The sequence below is a fragment of the Chanos chanos genome, chromosome 6 (assembly GCF_902362185.1).
Source record: "Chanos chanos chromosome 6, fChaCha1.1, whole genome shotgun sequence".
Lineage (NCBI taxonomy): Eukaryota > Metazoa > Chordata > Actinopteri > Gonorynchiformes > Chanidae > Chanos > Chanos chanos.
Genome location: NC_044500.1, coordinates 28,385,427 through 28,403,900, shown reverse-complemented (window position 1 = coordinate 28,403,900; position 18,474 = coordinate 28,385,427).

Sequence of the window (18,474 nt, the reverse complement as noted above, 5' to 3'; positions counted from 1 at the left end):
TCAGCAGAATAACCTGTCAAAATGTCAAATTAATACCTAAACACAGATTACAGCCATTCTCAATGACGTGACAGAATCTGTTAATTCTTCTCGAACCATCTCCCATTACAAGGTTAATAATTACAGTCTGATTCTGTATGCACCATCTGTTCTGTTCTGCACCACCTAATTGTTTCTTTCGTCTTGTTGTTATTTACGGGTGTATCTTCATGTATGGTGCCAACACCCTTGCATTTCATGTGGACTCTTGTACAATTTATGATTTCAGTGTTAAATTTCAAAACATTCTTTTAATTTGCCTCAAAATTTCAGATAAAATAACCATAGTTGTGTGATCTTTTAACAGAACCAGAAACTCACTTTCTCTCTCTCTCTCACACACACACACACACACACATAAACATACACAAAAACTCCGGCACCCATCACAATGGCTTTTGTTCCTTCTTTGAGTTTCCTACCCTGACCGATGTGATATGTCTACACAGACACAGTGTAGCGCTCTTTCCTCGTACCTTTTTGATGTGGTTCATCCTGATCAAAACCCCTCGGCCCCTCTCGTTTAGAAGGGTGAGCTTCTCCGCCAGTTTCTGTTGGTAGGCCATGGTCCCGGTCAGACCGGAGGGACCTGCTGGAACTGGGATGGGGCGACACAGGAGATCTAACCTTCAACGATCACTGAACAAGTGCACCCAGGTCACACCCTGCGAGGGGAGGGCGTCACGACCGAGGGCAGGAGGAGTCTTGGCTGCGGTACTTCAGTTTGGACCAACTGATGGTTAACCATCTAATAAGTCAGGAGCTGCGTACTGCTGTATGGGGTGGATTTCCTGCATTGACTTTTAACATGGCAAAATCATATTTCATTAAACTGAGTTTATGTTTAGGAAGAGATAAGAGGACGGTCACAGAGCAGAACATGGCGGAACTGGGGTTATGACTTCCTGTTTGTTGGTGCAGCTGTCTGACTTTTCTCCCCTCGTCTAAAAAAGAGAAGAGGATTTCTTCCTACATTTTATTCTTTGTTCCTCATTTTCCTTGAGGTGTTGTTTTTTTTTACCACACAGCACATTGAACTGGTTTGCCTTGGTATGTTGCTGAGTTTGGTTTGTAATGCCTAATTTGTCATTTGTTGCTCAGATACATCAACAGTAATGCAACCTGCCACATAGTGATTCTTCTTCTTCTTCTTCTTCTTCTTCTTCTTCTTCTTCTTCTTCTTCTTCTCCTTCTTCTTCTTCTTCTTCCTTCGCTTGCTGTTTTTATGTGTGTATGTATTTATTTATGTATTGTTATTGTCATTGTAACAAAGGGATGTTTAATGTAACATTTGTAATCAGTACGTCTGAAGGCTGATGGATGTTGTTACAATATTTTACCACAAGATGGAGATCTTTCTTTATACATTCAAGTGCTGCTGGTCTGGACCAGGGAAATGTTCCATTCTCTCAATTTCAGCGGCAGATCGCCTCCACCCCCATAAAGCCTGGAGGAATACATCATATTCCAGAGGACTGATCACGTCCATTCAGATTCTACTTTTATGTTGGAAAAGAAGGACCTCACTACCTGTTCAGCCTACTCAGGACCATTAACCTTCAGAAATACTTTGAAATTGATACATGACAAACATTCTGTAAAAGTTAGTATGATAAGACTGTCAGTGTACATCACCGATAATTGATATGATTGATTTTGTAGAAATGTTTGTGAACATAGGACGTAGTATCTGATATAGCAAGGATGATGGTCCACAAGCCTGAATGGATTCACACAGTCCATTCAGGCTTGTTTGCTGTCGCAGGGTTTGAAATGAGCCAATGTTCAGACATTCTTGTGAGAAAATCAACAAGCGGAGACTCATTTAGACTCCTTATCATATATGTGTCATTTTCTCAGTGACTGGAGACACGCATTTATCTGTGTCTGCGTATGTGTCTCATTTTCACGATGTTCCATGGAGAAGTATGTACCCAGACAGATAAACAACTATTTACATGTGCTCACATTAAATTTTCTGTCTGGCTGTCTGTTTCTATTTGTATAGCATGTGTGTGTGTGTGTGTGTGTGTGTGTGTGTGTGTGTGTATTTATGAATGTGGGTGAGTGCCAGACAGCATACAGACTGCAGCTTTCGTGGGTGGAGTCTTCAGTGTGGGCTGATATCCAGATGCTGAGGTGAGTGCGGCAGGTTTACGGCAGAAACAATGTACAGAGCAGAGGGGAGGGGAGGGGCGGCTCCTTGACACACAATTTACAATTTACAATTTAGTTATTTGGCAGACGCTTTTTACCAAAGCGACTTACAATTGGTGCATCAGTCGGATTTCTAATACCTTCAACAGAGATCATAATAAGACTGAGCGTCAAATTGCCCTTTCGCATTGCGCCCCTGGAATACTTTTACAAACAGAAATACAAGACAAAGGTTTTTTTTTCCTCTAGGGAAGGGAGGTTAGGCATTGGGGGACAGGTGTGTTCTAAAGAGGTGGGTTTTCAGTTTCCTGCGGAAGATGGTAAGAGGCTCCGCAGTCTTGACTGCATGGGGGAGGTCATTCCACCACCTCGGGGCCATGGCAGAGAAGAGGCGTGGTCGGGAGGAGCGGCTGCCGGGTTCCCGGAGTGAGGGGACCGTCAGTTGTCCGGAGGACGTGGAGCGGAGGGTCCTAGTTGGGGTGTAAGGCACACAAGTGCCCATGCCTCCATTTGACCTCAGGTTTTAACCAGGCGAGACGTGGTTGTCAGATTACATGTCAGGGAAAACAGGGGACTCAGTTGCAGACTCACTGATGAATAAATAAAATGTTTATTGTGCCAGGCAGAAGTCTTTCAATACGCTAGGCAGAAAGCGGAATCCAAAAAACAAGCAGAGGTCGTACCACAGAGCAGTCAGAGGGAGGCAAACAATCCAAAACGGCAGGCAAAGGCAAAATCCAGAGACAGGCAAGTGTTCAAAAGCAGGTACAGGGCAAGGCAGGCAGGCAGGCAGAAGAGGCAAAATCCAACAGGCAAAAGGTCAAAAAAACAGGCAGAGGTCAAGAACAGAAGACAATCAGGATAACAAAAGGCTAGGACGACACACTGTGGAAGGCGGTACGAACTGACAAAGGGTAGAACAGGCAGGGTTTAAATAGACAGACTAATACTACTTCAACGAGACACAGGTGAGCACAATAAGTGAGGGGCGGGGCCAGGGCACATGGAAGACCAAAATAAACAAAAGCACATGACAAAACCAAAAACAAATGACAGCTGTCACCAGACCTGACCAGCAGGGGCACAATAGAGAGCAGGTCACGCAGGAACCCTGACAGTACCCCCCCTCCTACGGGCGCCTCCTGGCGTCCCAACTGGTGGTGTGGGATGGAGACGGTGGAACTCCTGGATGAGTGTGGGGTCAAGGATGTCCCGAGCTGGGACCCAACACCTCTCTTCGGGACCATAGCCCTCCCAGTCCACGAGGTATTGAAGTCCGCGACCCCGGCGCCGCACATCCAATAAACGGCGCACCGTGAAGGCCTCTGAGCCATCAATGAGGCGGGGGGGAGGAGGGGGCTTGGGGACAGGGCAGAGGGGGCTGCGGATGAAGGGCTTAACTTGTGAGACATGAAATGTGGGGTGGGTACGACGGAGAGTGGAGGGCAGTCTCAGCCTCACAGCTACAGGACTGATCACCTTGGCGATGGGGAAGGGACCAATGAAACGAGGGGCCAACTTGCGGGAATCCACCCTCAGGGGAATGTCGTGGGCGGAAAGCCACACGCGCTGACCTTGCCGATAGCGTGGAGCCGTGCTGCGATGACGATCAGCATGTAGTTTTATCCTGGCTGTGGAACGAAGCAGGGCCCTCCGAGCGCGCCTCCAGGTCCGTAGACATCTCCGGATGAATGCTTGTGCTGAAGGGACTCCGACCTCCTCCTCCTGGGCAGGGAACAGAGGGGGCTGATAGCCCAGGCAACACTGAAAAGGGGACAGACCAGAGGAGGAAGAGGGTAGGGAGTTAATAGCATATTCAACCCAGGGAAGTTGTTGGCTCCAGGAAGAGGGTTCTTGGGAGGACAGGCAGCGGAGCATCACTTCCAGTTGTTGGTTGGCCCGTTCAGTCTGGCCATTAGTCTGTGGGTGAAAACCAGAGGAGAGATGGACCTTTGCTCCAAGCAACTTACAAAAAGCCTTCCAGAAGTGAGAGGTGAACTGTGGTCCTCTGTCCGACACTACTTCCGTGGGTAAACCATGAAGCCTGAAAACATGATGAATGAGGAGGAGGGCAGTCTCCTTAGCAGAGGGTAGCTTGGGAAGAGGGACCAGATGCACAGATTTAGAAAAACGGTCCACGATAGTTAATATGGTGGTGTTACCATTAGATTGAGGCAATCCAGTCACAAAGTCCAGTGCTATGTGGGACCAGGGTCTCTTAGGAACTGTCAGAGGCTGTAGTAGGCCTGAAGGGGGTCGGTTGGAGGACTTGTTTTGGGCGCAGACTGGGCAGGCTGAGACAAAGCTATGAACATCATCCCTCATGGAAGGCCACCAGAACATCCGACTGATGAAGGCAGCCGTACGTCGGATCCCAGGATGACAGGAAAGTCTTGATGAGTGTCCCCACTGGAGAACCTGGGAGCGGACAGATTGAGGAACATACGAAAGGTTAGGAGGACAAGAGCTGGGTCCAGACTCACCCTGCTGTGCAGATCGGACCACCGACTCGATATCCCATCGAGCAGCTGCGACCAGACATCGCTTGGGGAGAATTGTAGTGACCTCCGGGGTGTCCTCAGATGCCTGAAACTGACGAGAGAGGGCATCTGGTTTGCTGTTCTTGGAACCAGGGCGATAAGACAGGGTAAAGTTAAACCGAGCAAAAAAGAGAGACCAGCGAGCCTGACGGGAATTGAGACGTCTTGCAGACCTGATATATTCAAGGTTCTTATGATCAGTCCAAACCAAGAAAGGAGAACTTGCCCCCTCGAGCCAGTGCCTCCATTCCTCCAGAGCAAGTTTGACAGCCAGTAACTCCCGGTCTCCGATGTCATAATTACTTTCCGTGGGGGTTAATCTGTGGGAGTAGAAGGCACAGGGGTGTAGCTTACCATCCACAGCAGAAAACTGAGACAAAACGGCACCCACTCCCACGTCAGATGCGTCAGTCTCAACAATAAATTGGCGGGCAGGATCAGGCTGGATGAGGATGGGAGCCGAGGTGAACCGCCTCTTCAACTCAGAGAATGCCCTCTCGGCAGTTGGGCTCCAACAAAATCTCAGTTTGGATGAAGTCAGGGAGGTGAGGGGGGCTGCCAGGGTACTGAAATTGCGAATGAAGCGGCGATAAAAATTGGCAAACCCTAAGAACCGTTGCAAGTCGCGACGGGAAGTGGGCTGGGGCCAATTCTCTACCGCCTTTATCTTTTGCTGATCCATTTGAATCCCTCCTGCCGTGATCACATAGCCCAGGAACGAGATGGTGCTCTTGTGGAATTCGCACTTCTCCGCCTTCACAAATAACTGATTCTCCAAGAGACGCTGGAGCACCCGTCGGACATGTTGGATGTGTTCAGGGAGTGATCTGGAAAATATTAAGATGTCATCCAGGTAGACAAAGACAAACAGATTTAGCATATCTCTAAGGATGTCATTAACAAAGGATTGGAAGACGGCAGGGGCATTAGTGAGACCAAATGGCATAACCAAATACTCATAGTGGCCTGATGGTGTATTGAAGGCAGTCTTCCACTCATCTCCCTCCCTTATGCGGACTAAATGGTAGGCGTTACGGAGATCAAGCTTGGAGAAGACTGTGGCACCTTGCAGCAGCTCAAGAGCGGATGACATCAGGGGTAGCGGGTAGCGGTTCTTCACAGTGATATCATTGAGGCCTCTGTAATCAATGCAGGGACGGAGAGACCCATCCTTCTTGCCGACAAAGAAGAACCCCGCCCCAGCTGGGGAAGAAGAAGGGCGAATTATGCCAGCTGCTAGGGAGTCCTGTATGTACCTGTTCATGGCTTCCGTCTCTGGTGGCGACAGGGAGTACAAGCGGCCTCTGGGTGGTGAAGTCCCTGGAAGGAGCTCTATGACGCAATCATATGGACGGTGAGGCGGCAGAGAAGTGGCTCGTGCTTTGCTAAATACCATGCTGAGATCCCGATATTCAGGGGGAACTGAGGACAGGTCAGGGTGCTCCTCTGGAGACGAGGGAACCGGGGTTGAAGGAGCCTGAGCAGCACGGAGGCAGTGATTCGAACAGAAGGAGCTCCATTCTAAAACCTTATTGTGGGACCAGTCAATGTGGGGATTGTGCTGAGCTAGCCAGGGATGGCCTAAAACAACAGATGCCTGGGGTGAATCAATCAAATGAAAAACAATGTTCTCCCAGTGATTGCCAGAGATGAGAAGCCTCACCGGAGCTGTTGTGTGAGTGATCCGAGCAAGCCTTACTCCCGTTAGTGCGTTGGCCTCCACAGGGAACTGCAGCGGAGTGGAAGGGATGCCAAGTTGGGCGGCCAGACCTGCATTCATAAAGTTCCCCTCTGCCCCAGAGTCGATGAGTACTGAAATAATGTGTCTATGGCCGTCAGTGACAAGGTAAGCTGGTAAAAGAGTACGTGTGGTAGAGGGCCGGGAAAGCGGAGTATTGCTCACCTGTAGTCCTGTGTTCAAAGGTGAGCGTTTAGCTTTTACTGGACAGGTGGACACAAAGTGGCCGGGCCGGCCACAGTACAAGCAGGAATTGGTGCTGATCCTCCTTTGTCTCTCTGAGACGGACAGACGGGCATGGTCGATCTGCATGGGTTCTGGGGTGACAGTCGATGGTGACGGATGACTTGGCGCAGACGACCCTGATTCAGGCTGGCGAGTGAACATATGAAACCTGGAGGGACCCCGTGCTCCTTCAGTAATCCACTCCTGACGACGTTGCTTCATGCGGTTGTCGATTCGTATGGCCAAATCCATCAGATGCTGAAAGCCAGTTGGTAGCTCACAGGTGGCTAGCTCGTCCTTAATGGCCTCGGACAAACCGTTCAGAAAGGCATCATATTGGGCCTCTGTATTCCAGTCGGTCGTGGTGGCAAGAGTGCGGAACTGGATAGCATAATCTGAAACTGAGCGGACTCCCTGCCGGATTCTCAGCAATTCTCTGGCGGCCTCTCTCCCATGCTGGGAACGATCAAAGACCCTCCTCATCTCATCACAAAATGCCTGGTAGCTGTCACAGAATGGAGCCCGAGTCTCCCACACTGCCGTTCCCCACTCTCTTGCTCGACCAGACAGCAAAGTGATGACATATGCAATACGGGCTCGATCAGTGGGGAAGGTGGTGGGCTGGAGCTCGAAAACCAGAGAGCACTGAGAGAGGAAGGACCTGCAGGTTCCTGGTTCGCCGTTGTATGACTCAGGTGGTGGCAGACGGGGCTCTCGGGCCAGCTGAGCTGGAGGGGTTTGCTGGGGGGCGGATGACGTTACTGGTGGTGAATGGCTAGGTTTCAGTGCCAGCTGGATCTGTTGTAACTGGGAAGTGATACTGGTCAGGGTGGCAGAGAAGGCCTCCATTGTCTGGTTAACGTTGGCAAAATGGCCCTCATGTCTTCCCAACATTGCACCCTGTCGAGAGAGAGCCTCTCGAAGCTGGCTGGAGTCTGCTGAGTCCATTATGGTCAGTTCGTGTTGTCAGGGAAAACAGGGGACTCAGTTGCAGACTCACTGATGAATAAATAAAATGTTTATTGTGCCAGGCAGAAGTCTTTCAATACGCTAGGCAGAAAGCGGAATCCAAAAAACAAGCAGAGGTCGTACCACAGAGCAGTCAGAGGGAGGCAAACAATCCAAAACGGCAGGCAAAGGCAAAATCCAGAGACAGGCAAGTGTTCAAAAGCAGGTACAGGGCAAGGCAGGCAGGCAGGCAGAAGAGGCAAAATCCAACAGGCAAAAGGTCAAAAAAACAGGCAGAGGTCAAGAACAGAAGACAATCAGGATAACAAAAGGCTAGGACGACACACTGTGGAAGGCGGTACGAACTGACAAAGGGTAGAACAGGCAGGGTTTAAATAGACAGACTCATACTACTTCAACGAGACACAGGTGAGCACAATAAGTGAGGGGCGGGGCCAGGGCACATGGAAGACCAAAATAAACAAAAGCACATGACAAAACCAAAAACAAATGACAGCTGTCACCAGACCTGACCAGCAGGGGCACAATAGAGAGCAGGTCACGCAGGAACCCTGACATTACATTGAAGAATCTTAGAGTGACCTCTGAGGAAGATATCTGTGTGTGACTAAGTTTAACTTATTTGAAATATAATTTTGTCTTTTCTTTTGATTGCAATTTTCTGCCCAATGTGTTTCCATGAGTAGAGGCACTTAGTAAAACAATGTAATCATAATCAAAGGTGGTATTATAACTGGCAATTTCCTTCAAACTTTATGTGGAAGTTTAATCACGCAGATGTGATTGCCTCTGCCACTCTTGAAATAATGCAATACTGAGTTTAAATTTCCAAAGCTTTTTAAAAATGAAACACAAAAGTATGCCCTGCAAATATCTAAGCCTCTTTTTGTCTCTTTACATTCTTTAATATCTCTCTGTATGGCTGTGTTACTGTACAAACCTCTGCTTCATTGCTTCAGTGCTGTTTAGGATGAAAACCATGACATTAGAATGAAGGGAGCCAGTGAGAGATTGGACAGAATGGGAATTCTTTCAGCTGTACTGATGCATGTCACACCAATCACACTGATGCCTGTTCATAGCCTATAGCAACTACTCACACTTATATAGGTGAAGGGGTGTGTGTGTATGGGGCGGGAGGGGAGAGGAGGGGGGAGGGGGTCTCGTGTGTACATTTGTGTGACAAAGAACGCGTTAAAATTGTGTGAAGGTGTGGTTGCGTGTGTCTGAATGTATGTGTCCATATATGTGTGTTTGTGCAAGGATATGTGTGGTTTATGTTTTTATTCAAGCATATGTGTGTGTTTTTGTGCTTGTATGTTTGTCTGTACCTATCTGTGTGTATGGGTTTGTCTTTGTTAGTATGTGCGTGTATCTTTGTATGGTTTGTTTGTTTATTCGACCTTATGCGTCTCTGTGTGTGTATGTGTGTGTGTGTGTGTTTACATTTGTGCATGTATATGTATCTGAAAGCCTTTGCCAGTGATAAACTTTGCCTGGGGTTCTGACATGCTGGTGGAGTGTAATTACAGATGTAAATTGTGATTGCCATGCATTAGTTGAAAGACAAAGGCAATGCATTCCCCTCAGCCTGTTCAGACATGAGCTGAGAAAGAATAAGAAAAGTCTCCTACACAAAGAAAGACATGAGACAAGCATAATGTACACCGAAAATTCATCTCGCTCATTGCACATTGGAGGAAAGCAATGCAGATGATCATTTAACCAAAATATCCCAAAATCAAATCGTTTGATTTAGCCTTCAGCGTTTGCTTTCACAGTATCTTTAAATATGTTTTATTCAGGGTTTAAAGTTGAAACAGACTATTTGTGCACATCTAAGACTGGTGTGACTTTAATCAAAAGGTGATTCCTAACATTTAACTCTGAAATGAACATTCACAGACTGTTGAAACGAAAGACAGCTCAATCACTGGTGTTTCCTATAATTAAAAAGTCATTACGTTAAAAAGGTTTTCCTTTTCTTTAGAACATTTATTTGTGACCAGAGAGTTTCAAACACATTTCTTTGAGAGGGAGATAATGTGCTGTGTTATTCTCAGAGAAAGAGAGAAAGAGGGAGGGGATAAAAAGAAGGAAAGTGAAGGAGAAAGATAGTCAGTTCATTTCCCTTAGGTATCAAAGTCAGACTGACACAGGAATGCAGACGCGTTTGCTGGGAATGGGCTTGAAAGAAAGCATGCAATTAACCTGGGCCCTACACTTCCCATAACTCACTGTTCTCCAGAGCAAAGACCTAGGGCTTCCAAAGCCTAGTACTAATTACAGAGAGAGAGAGAGAGAGAGAGAGAATGAGAGAGAGTGAGAAAACAAGAAGTAAGAGACAACATGATTAACGGGGACATGGAATGGTTCAGTGAACTGAATAGGTTTGGAGTGCCAGGGCATCTGATGCCAAATGCCAGTCGACAAAGCAAGATGGCACAGAGCTGGGTTGGCATGGCATCAGACGGGCAAAAGGAGGAGGGCACCAGCGTCTGGACCTGACAGTAATCTGCCTCCAACGACACTGCTCGTCTGGGAACAGACTCTGCCCAGACTGCCAGGCAGGCTAAGGTAATGGGCTCAGAGCTGGGAGTTTTATCCCAGTAAGAAACATTCACCTCAAAGACCAAGGCTAAATGACTGAATACATTAAAAGACACAGGGCTGAGATGAAGAAACAGGTTAAGAGGACTGGAGAAGCCAGAGAATACAGACACACGACACAGGGAGACAGCATGTACACACATACACACACACACACACACACGCACACACACACACACACACACACATAAACACACATGCATGCATGCTTACATAGGCACACACACACACACACACACGCGCACACACAAAGAGAAGACATGTAAGATAGAGTAACAAAGTAGACTCGTGGGAGATACACATATTATTACACACTCAAAAAACAGTGTGAAGTTTCTTTAGGTTAACTGAAAAAATATTTTTTTGTTGGCTTTACATATATTACTAGAAAAAAATGTGTCTTCAGCTATGTGGGTGTAGAGCATGTTGACATAACTAAGATAAGTAAATGTTTTTTTTTGTGATACCGGACACACAGAAAGGATTTTTTCTCAAGCCAAGGTCACAGATACTGGCTGATGACACAGGTCACCCTGTCCTGAGTGCTGTCTCTCCGCAGTTTCCACGGTGACCTTCTTCAACATTACACACTCCTCCAAAAACCATACTACAGTCCACAAAAGGATAGCCTGGGATTTTATCATTGAACCAAATTTTGTAATTAAATTAAAAAAAAAAAAAAAAATTCAAGTTATTGAGTCAAAAGACTATCTGAGACACAAAGTGTCAGTGACATGTTAGCGTTTTGAAAATGTGATGGAGCTGGTCATATTCCTGTGGCCTGATTAGTATTTGTAGCTAATAAGTTTTTATTCATTCCCTCTATGTCCTCACACGCTCTCTGTCCTCTCCCCCTGGTCTGTCTGAGTGGATTATACACACAGAGAGACACCCGTAGCTCTGACCTCGTTTCTCTCTCTCTTTCCTTCTCTCTCCCCTCAGCTCTCCTCAAAAATATATGACTTCAGACATGAGTGGCAGATATGTTGTTTTTCCTTTATGGAAGAGAAAAAAGTTCAAAATCTCTCTCGTCCGTCACTCTTCTTGTTCTCTAAATACATTTGAGTTACCGACCGAGCGGAGCTGCAACGGTCTGTCTGTCTGATTGCTGTATGCGTAATTTCATTAACGAGGTGCCAGGGTTTGGGCCAAACCTCGGTGGAGGAATGAAAATTGTTCTCAGACGAGTCACCGCCTCTCCCAAAACCCGGTCTGATTCTGGTCGACTTCTCAGCTGGTGGTGGAGATTAAAAGACAGATGGTCCAATTTACTCATTTCCTACTGCTGTTTCCACCTCTTCCTTCACCTTTTTTTCCCTTTACCCTGCTCTACCCTTATTTACCAGTGAGAGCTTACCTTCCCTCCTTCCCCACAGACCTGAACCCTTCTCTCACTCCCCACCTAACTGAAGCCACGCTGCAGTGGTATGCAGGCCTCTGTCTGGTACACACTTAAAGCATCTCAGCTATTTTTAGCATTGATATCGTTCCAGGACCCGGGTGTATTTGATAGACAGAGGTATTTTATCTATCACCAGTACTAAAAAGGGCAAGCGCCAGTCCCCACAAATAAAATGATAATTATAATGTAATGTTTTTTTATGACTGCTTTAATGTCTTTGTTGTTTGTTGCACCTTTCAGCTTGCATTCAGTATTCGTATGATATATGCTTTTCTGAAGATAACACATTATTACGCTAATGCACCGGTCCTCTTACTGAAGTGCTTGTCTTCAATTATCAGCTGTTATTTTATCCCTGGTCCAGTAGCAGTCTGTGATGGAGCAATACACTGGACTAGTGTATAAGTATTGTCATAGCTATGTGTGGCCGGTTGTGGAGGATGGAGGTCAGAGACGGAGCGTCTGAAGATGGCTATGGAGTAGCTCCACCACAGGCCCTTAGAAGACCACAGTAACCAAACTGTGGTTCACTGCACCATGCTTTTCCAAAGCTGTCTCGTGCCCTGAGTTTTTCTGCCCTTTCTTTTCAGTAGGATTGTATTGAACGCGGTCCTTCAGTGACTCACATTACATAATGCGAGAACACTTCAGCTTTAAGAGTCTGGATTCCTGGCACCACTCCCAAATCAAATCATTACAAGATCCTGGAGGTATGGAAAGAGTTGGCATTAACTCTTTAAGTGTTGTGTCTAGGGGAAAAAAGCATATGTTATCCAAATCCATAAACCATAATAAATAAACCATGTACAGATATTATGAAGTACAAGTCCGTACAAAAAGCAACATAAGTATGCGAACATTTTTGAACGCTGGTACACTAATTATTGATCAGAACTGTATATATTACATATTTAATGTAATCTAATTTTAAAAATGAACCTTTAATGGGTTTTTTCACCTTAAGACCAGTGGCTACAGAGAGAGCAAATCTATAAATGTTTTGTGTTTTATGGAGTGAAACATCTTGGCAATGTTTAGTTCTTTAGCTGTGTCACCGGATGTCAATTTGGGAAGTCCAAATGTTGTTTGATCCATCGCTCTTTTTTATTATTTTGTTCTGCTTTGTGTGTTGTACACTGTGACTTTTGATGTTGAGGGTGATAATTTATGTTTATAGTTCAACATTTGTCATCGGTGAGCACCGCCTGGAAAACAGCACAGCCAGTCTGTGTGATTTACTGCACAGAGCCATCTTTGCCAGACTGAGAGAGTGATAGAGAGAGAGAGAAAGAGAGAGAGAGAGTTTTTCTCTGTTAGAAGGCTCCCCTATTTCCCCTTATACCAACACAATAGGACTAGTTCCACACTTGGAATGCATTGTATCGCCATGGGAACAGTTACAATACATGGCCCCTAGCATAATGTTGCCTTGGGATTCTTGAGTTCAGCAACATTTCAATTGTAAAAGCTGCCTCTTTTTCTTAACCTCCTCCTTTCTTTTCATTCCCCCCCTCTTTCTCTGTCTCTTCTTTCCCCTCTGCCAGCTAGGCAGTCTCGTTGTGACCTAAGCAAGTACGTATGCTGGAGGAAATAGCTTGAGCGTTGCAGTATCCAAACCACTAAGCTGCCCCAAGGCTTCTACTGAAATACAAGAGGGAGAATGACTGTGCAAAGGTGCCAGTGTTCTAAAAATTACTCCAGACAAAGACGTTTAATGAAAGTTTGAATGCTGTGAGGCTACCCTCCATTACCATTAAAGCAGCCTCTCTCTCTTTCTCTCTCTCTCTCTCTCTCTCTCTCCCTCTCTTTCTATCTCTTTCTGTGTGTGTGTGTGTGTGTGTGTGTGTGTGTGTGTGTGTGTGTGTGTGTGTGTGTGTGCGCGCGTGTGCCATCAATGCTTTGGGCATGGTAGACTCTAAATCATTTTCTAGATTTTTATTCGATTTTTTTGTCAGTTTTTTCTAAGTAACTATATGGGTGCAGTGAAGGTGCTGGCCACTAGGTGGTGCATTCTCTCTCTGATTCTAGCTCCAGTAGACTGTAAGAGATTATGGAGTCAATGGTAAAGATAGCATTTCCCTGTGGTGGTTACTGCAAACACACATCTTTTTAATTACCTTTTTTCACACACACACAAATAAACACACACACACACACACACACACACACACATACATACAGCCCAGTGTTTCAGGCTATAAACCAGAGAGAGAGAGAGAGAGAGAGAGACTGCTCTCATACATGCCTCTCTGGCCCTCTCTGTCTGCATATTCTACATCAGCTGTTCACACTTATTTTTCATTTTCACTCCAGGATTTAATCCCAGCTCTTTTTCTTCCATGGGACTTTGACATCCAACATCCTTTCCTATGTTTTCATAGGACCCTAGAGTTTGTAGGTCCATAGAGTTTTCACTGCGCATGCTCAACCTTAACACTTCCTCTGTTTCTAAAGGTTTTAGCTACACTCTCCCTACACTATCTAGACAAACTGACACTTCTGTTCTGTAAAAAAAAAAAAAAACGGTATGTTTTTGAGGTCTACATATACCGATAGTAGTAGCTAACGGGTTAACTACTCACATTTGACAGCAGATTCCCTTTAGCCTTTAGCATGCATGCTAAACCAAAACCATGCTCAGTGATTGTCAACAGCCAGAATCTTTGACTAAAAACAAATTACAATATTTGTTCTGCACACGCTAGAATTCAGTTTGATCAGATTTGGACTAAAAGACAAGTCCCTTAAAATTCAGTTTCAACATGTTCCTTGACATGCTCCATGACACTATGTTTACAACAGTGTTGAGTGTCCTGACTGTCTTGAGTCGGAGATGTACTATTTAGCCGTCAGCCCAACCCTCCCACCTACCTGAGTGACGTCCACAGCTCATTTAGGGGTTGGTGGTGACTGATGATGTAATTGTTGCCTGCCTGTAGAATGTCATAGCAATGACAGATGTCTCTAAGAAGAGTGCCCAGCTGCTTACAGAAACCTGGCCCTTCACTCCGCAACTTTCCCCTCTGCCCTCCAAACCCTGTCATTAGAGATCAAGTCAATGAAGAAGAACCACGTAAAGAGGGAGGCTACAGAAACACCTCTTGAAGAACTCCCGTTATTCTTCTCCCGATGTGTTCTTTAGCAAAGCAGTGTTGTTTTGTGTGCAATCCTTCATTTTTAAGTCAAGAGATGTTCCCACTGTCTCCTTTATTGTGTTGATGAGTAACTGAATGGTATTGAGTGACCTGACCATCTTTTTATTGACCTTTTTTTCTTGGTTTGTGCCTGTTTTTAATCAATAGAACAGCATCACATGACCTGAAGAATCCTAAGTGAGAACAGAGAAATGAACAGAGAAGGACTAGGTTGACCTAAAAAGGCATCCTTCAATTACCACTACTACTACAACTAACACTACTACTCCTCTGGAGGAGGAGGAGGAGAAGAAGAAGAAGAAGAAGAAGAAGAAGAAGAAGAAGAAGAAGTAGAAGAAGAAGAAAAAGAAGAAGAGGAAGAGGAAGAGGAAGAAGAAGACAACAGGCAACATTTCAAAACTGGCTTTTGTGTTTATAAAACCTTACTCAATGAGTGGCAAAGCTTTGTGTTTTAACATCATAAGAATCCCTGACCAGAATTTCTCCCAGGAAGGACTCAACCCACAAATTTTACACTAATGAATGAAATTGCTTTCCTTTTAGAGGAAACAAGATCCCAGATAAATGAATATTGAGTCTTGCACGCTCTGCGTCAACAGCTTTATTAAAGTCAACGGCTTTACTGTTTACTTCTTTCTTCATGACTTTCCCTGAAGTCTGTGTCCTAATTAGTACTTCTGTGTTGTGCGCTTTCAAGTCACGGCCAATTATAACAGGCACACAACAACAACGGTATAAACAGTGAAACTCCCTCTCCGATTCTTTGTGCCGATAGACATTATGTGGGGACACAGAAGCCTTTTAACAGAAAACAGGATGTCACATCTCAACCAGGCAGTGAGAGGGAGAGTGAGTTGCCCAGTCAAAATAAACACAACCATCTCAATACACAAGATCTGCCAGTCGGAAGCATGAGGGCCACCCATAGCTATGTTTGTCCTTTTGATCTCTTCTGATCTCGTCTTACTAATATTTCAAAGTAACTAATCGAATCCAAGGAAAACTGCTGAGTCTAAATCAAATTCACATCAGAAAAGATCTTGTGAGAAGTTATGTTCTACGTGATGACATGAAAATGGATAGGTTGAATCTCAGTTCCATTAGGGGTGAAAAAAAAAGAAACAGAATTAGTGGACTGACCATGTTTACACAAACCAGAGTGATTTGCCTGTAAATATTACAGCTTCCTGAAATTACCCAGTGCACTGAGAAATGAAGAACTTTCCCTGCTGTTCCAGAATTTTCCCTGCTGTTCCAGTTGCATCATGTGGTTTTGAAAGAGCAGAGCAATCTTTGTCTAGAAGCATGTCAATTCCCAATTCCTGTAAGCAAATCCTGAGGCCTACTTGTCTTGCTGGTTTTTAGAAGAGGGGCCTCCACTCCATGGAGAGAAGAAGGTGGACCCTCATTTCCTCCACCATGTGCTGGGATACCATAACCCCCACGGTGCCTGGGTCTCTTCCCTCCAGTGGATATCTGAGCATGCAGATCCTAATCCACGGCCTCTCCATGTTGCTTTAGTGAATTTCTCCTTGACTTTTTTTTTTCTGAGAGGGGGACGTTTTCCGTTCCTCTTCAGATGAATGGCAGCTTTGTCCCAGTAGCCACCATATTGAGTCTTGGGCTTTTGGGTAAAACACACCCCATCCTAAATACTGAGGTCTAAGCCCTCTCTCTCTCTCTCTCTCTCTCTCCCTCTTTCCTTCTTTCTCTCTCCATCCCACACCCTCAATCTCAGACAGGAAGAAAGCACAGCCGGGTAGGGAAAGGCGCTTTGATCCAGATGGGTACGAGTGCGAGTTATGCTCAGGAGCTGAGCTCCAACAATAGACGCTTAGTCTACCAGTTTAATGCTTGCAGGAGGGAGTGAAAGGTCTGCCTCTGTTTCTTTTTTTTTTTTTAAACCATCATCTCTCGACATCAGCAAATTCTTCATAAAGCATCGCTCCCTCCTGGAGCCTATCTTGGCATTCATTCACAAGGCTATTAGGCAAAATGAAAATAGGGGTTCAAAAGACAATAACCTCTGTGAGACTTGTGGAGGCTCTTTTTACTAAGCTGGATAAACAAGTTATTAAGTCATTCTCCAGTCATAATCTGCTCTATTTATACCATGGTCTTTGCTTTAAGAAATGTAATTTTATTTATTTAAATTTTTTTTTTTGAAAGCTCAGTCATCATACAAACAACATACAGTTTGAATGAGAGGAAAGCGCTTTGAGAGAGGAGTGAGAATACAATAATATGTTGATTCAACAGTTTGCTGGGTGACCTTAATTTTAGATGTCTTACGAGATGGAGACTAGTCTTACCCTCAGATAAATTGAATCAGGTTGAGTGACCTTGTGAACTGTCAGGGGTCACCTATACATACCAACCACCAGTGCATATCAAGGGGTGACCATATTTGGACTGTGAGGGTTGTGGCTCTGTGAGAGTGAGCTGATGAAACGTGAAGGGTCTCCATGGTTACCCCAGCGTATGAAGGTGTCCTTGTCTTGACGAGCTGCTGGTTGGTCACAGGCCACTGGTATGGTTTGGCTGCTGTGGAGGTGAAACAAACAAGGGAAAGAGGGTTCGTTTGTTTGGGATTCCAACAAAGAGATAGCAGTTCACATGGCTTCTCTAACGGGAACCAGCTGGACGCTAATGTGCCAATGACCAACCTATGACTGTTTGCTTTCCTTATGGGCCTTTTTAGCCAGGACTGTGTTGGTGTGGTATGGACTGGTGCATGAGGGAAGGGGGAGGGGGACGTATGTGTGTGTGGGGGGGTGTTGTTTATTATCCTTAACCCCACCCCAAGCTCCCTCCACTGAGAGCGGAAAAAAGTGTATATTGCATTTGCCTAACATCCGTGGTCCTTGTGGGGCCACTGTTTTAATTTTCCCAGAGAAAAGAACTTTAGCTGGAAAAAATGCCCAGTGAAGTGTCTGTAAATCCTAGTGTCTTTGCTGTCCACTCTGCTTGTCTCACTCAGTCTGACCACAGGAAGTTGGAAATATTTGTGAGTTTAACTCTATCGACTGAAGGCAACTGCATATGTGGTTAGGAAAGCTGAGTCAGTCTCTCTACAATGACATAGATTATGAGACAGATAGGATACACAGATGGAAATCAAATTAGTATGTATACAACAAAACAAAAATCAGTGGTGTTGTCAGGTACAGGACTTTGAGGGGTTTTCATTAATGTAAAGTCGATTAATGCAATCTTGCAGCTCCTTTTGGACCACAACAGTGAAGTCATTACTGCAAAATAATGCCTCAAAAGAGGTATCAGAAATGAATTCTTGGCATTTTATTTTGCCTGTCCTCCATTCTGAACTGGAACAGTGAGAGCAAGCAAGATTGGAATGACAGTTGCCACCAACCATTCTATACAACACACTATCGCTGTCACAACTGTTTAATACACAGAATGTATTACCTTACACGTCACAGCAGAGCATTATAGAAGAGTTACATATTTTACAGAATGATTCCAGGATTCCTTATGGAATGGGTGGCAAACCCAGACATGCCCTCGATTTACTTTCATGTTCCGGAATGCAATTTTGCTGCAAGACTTTCAAGTCAAAAACAGAACAAACGCGTACTTCAACCCAACAAATGTTATGCTGAATTATGACCCCCAAGC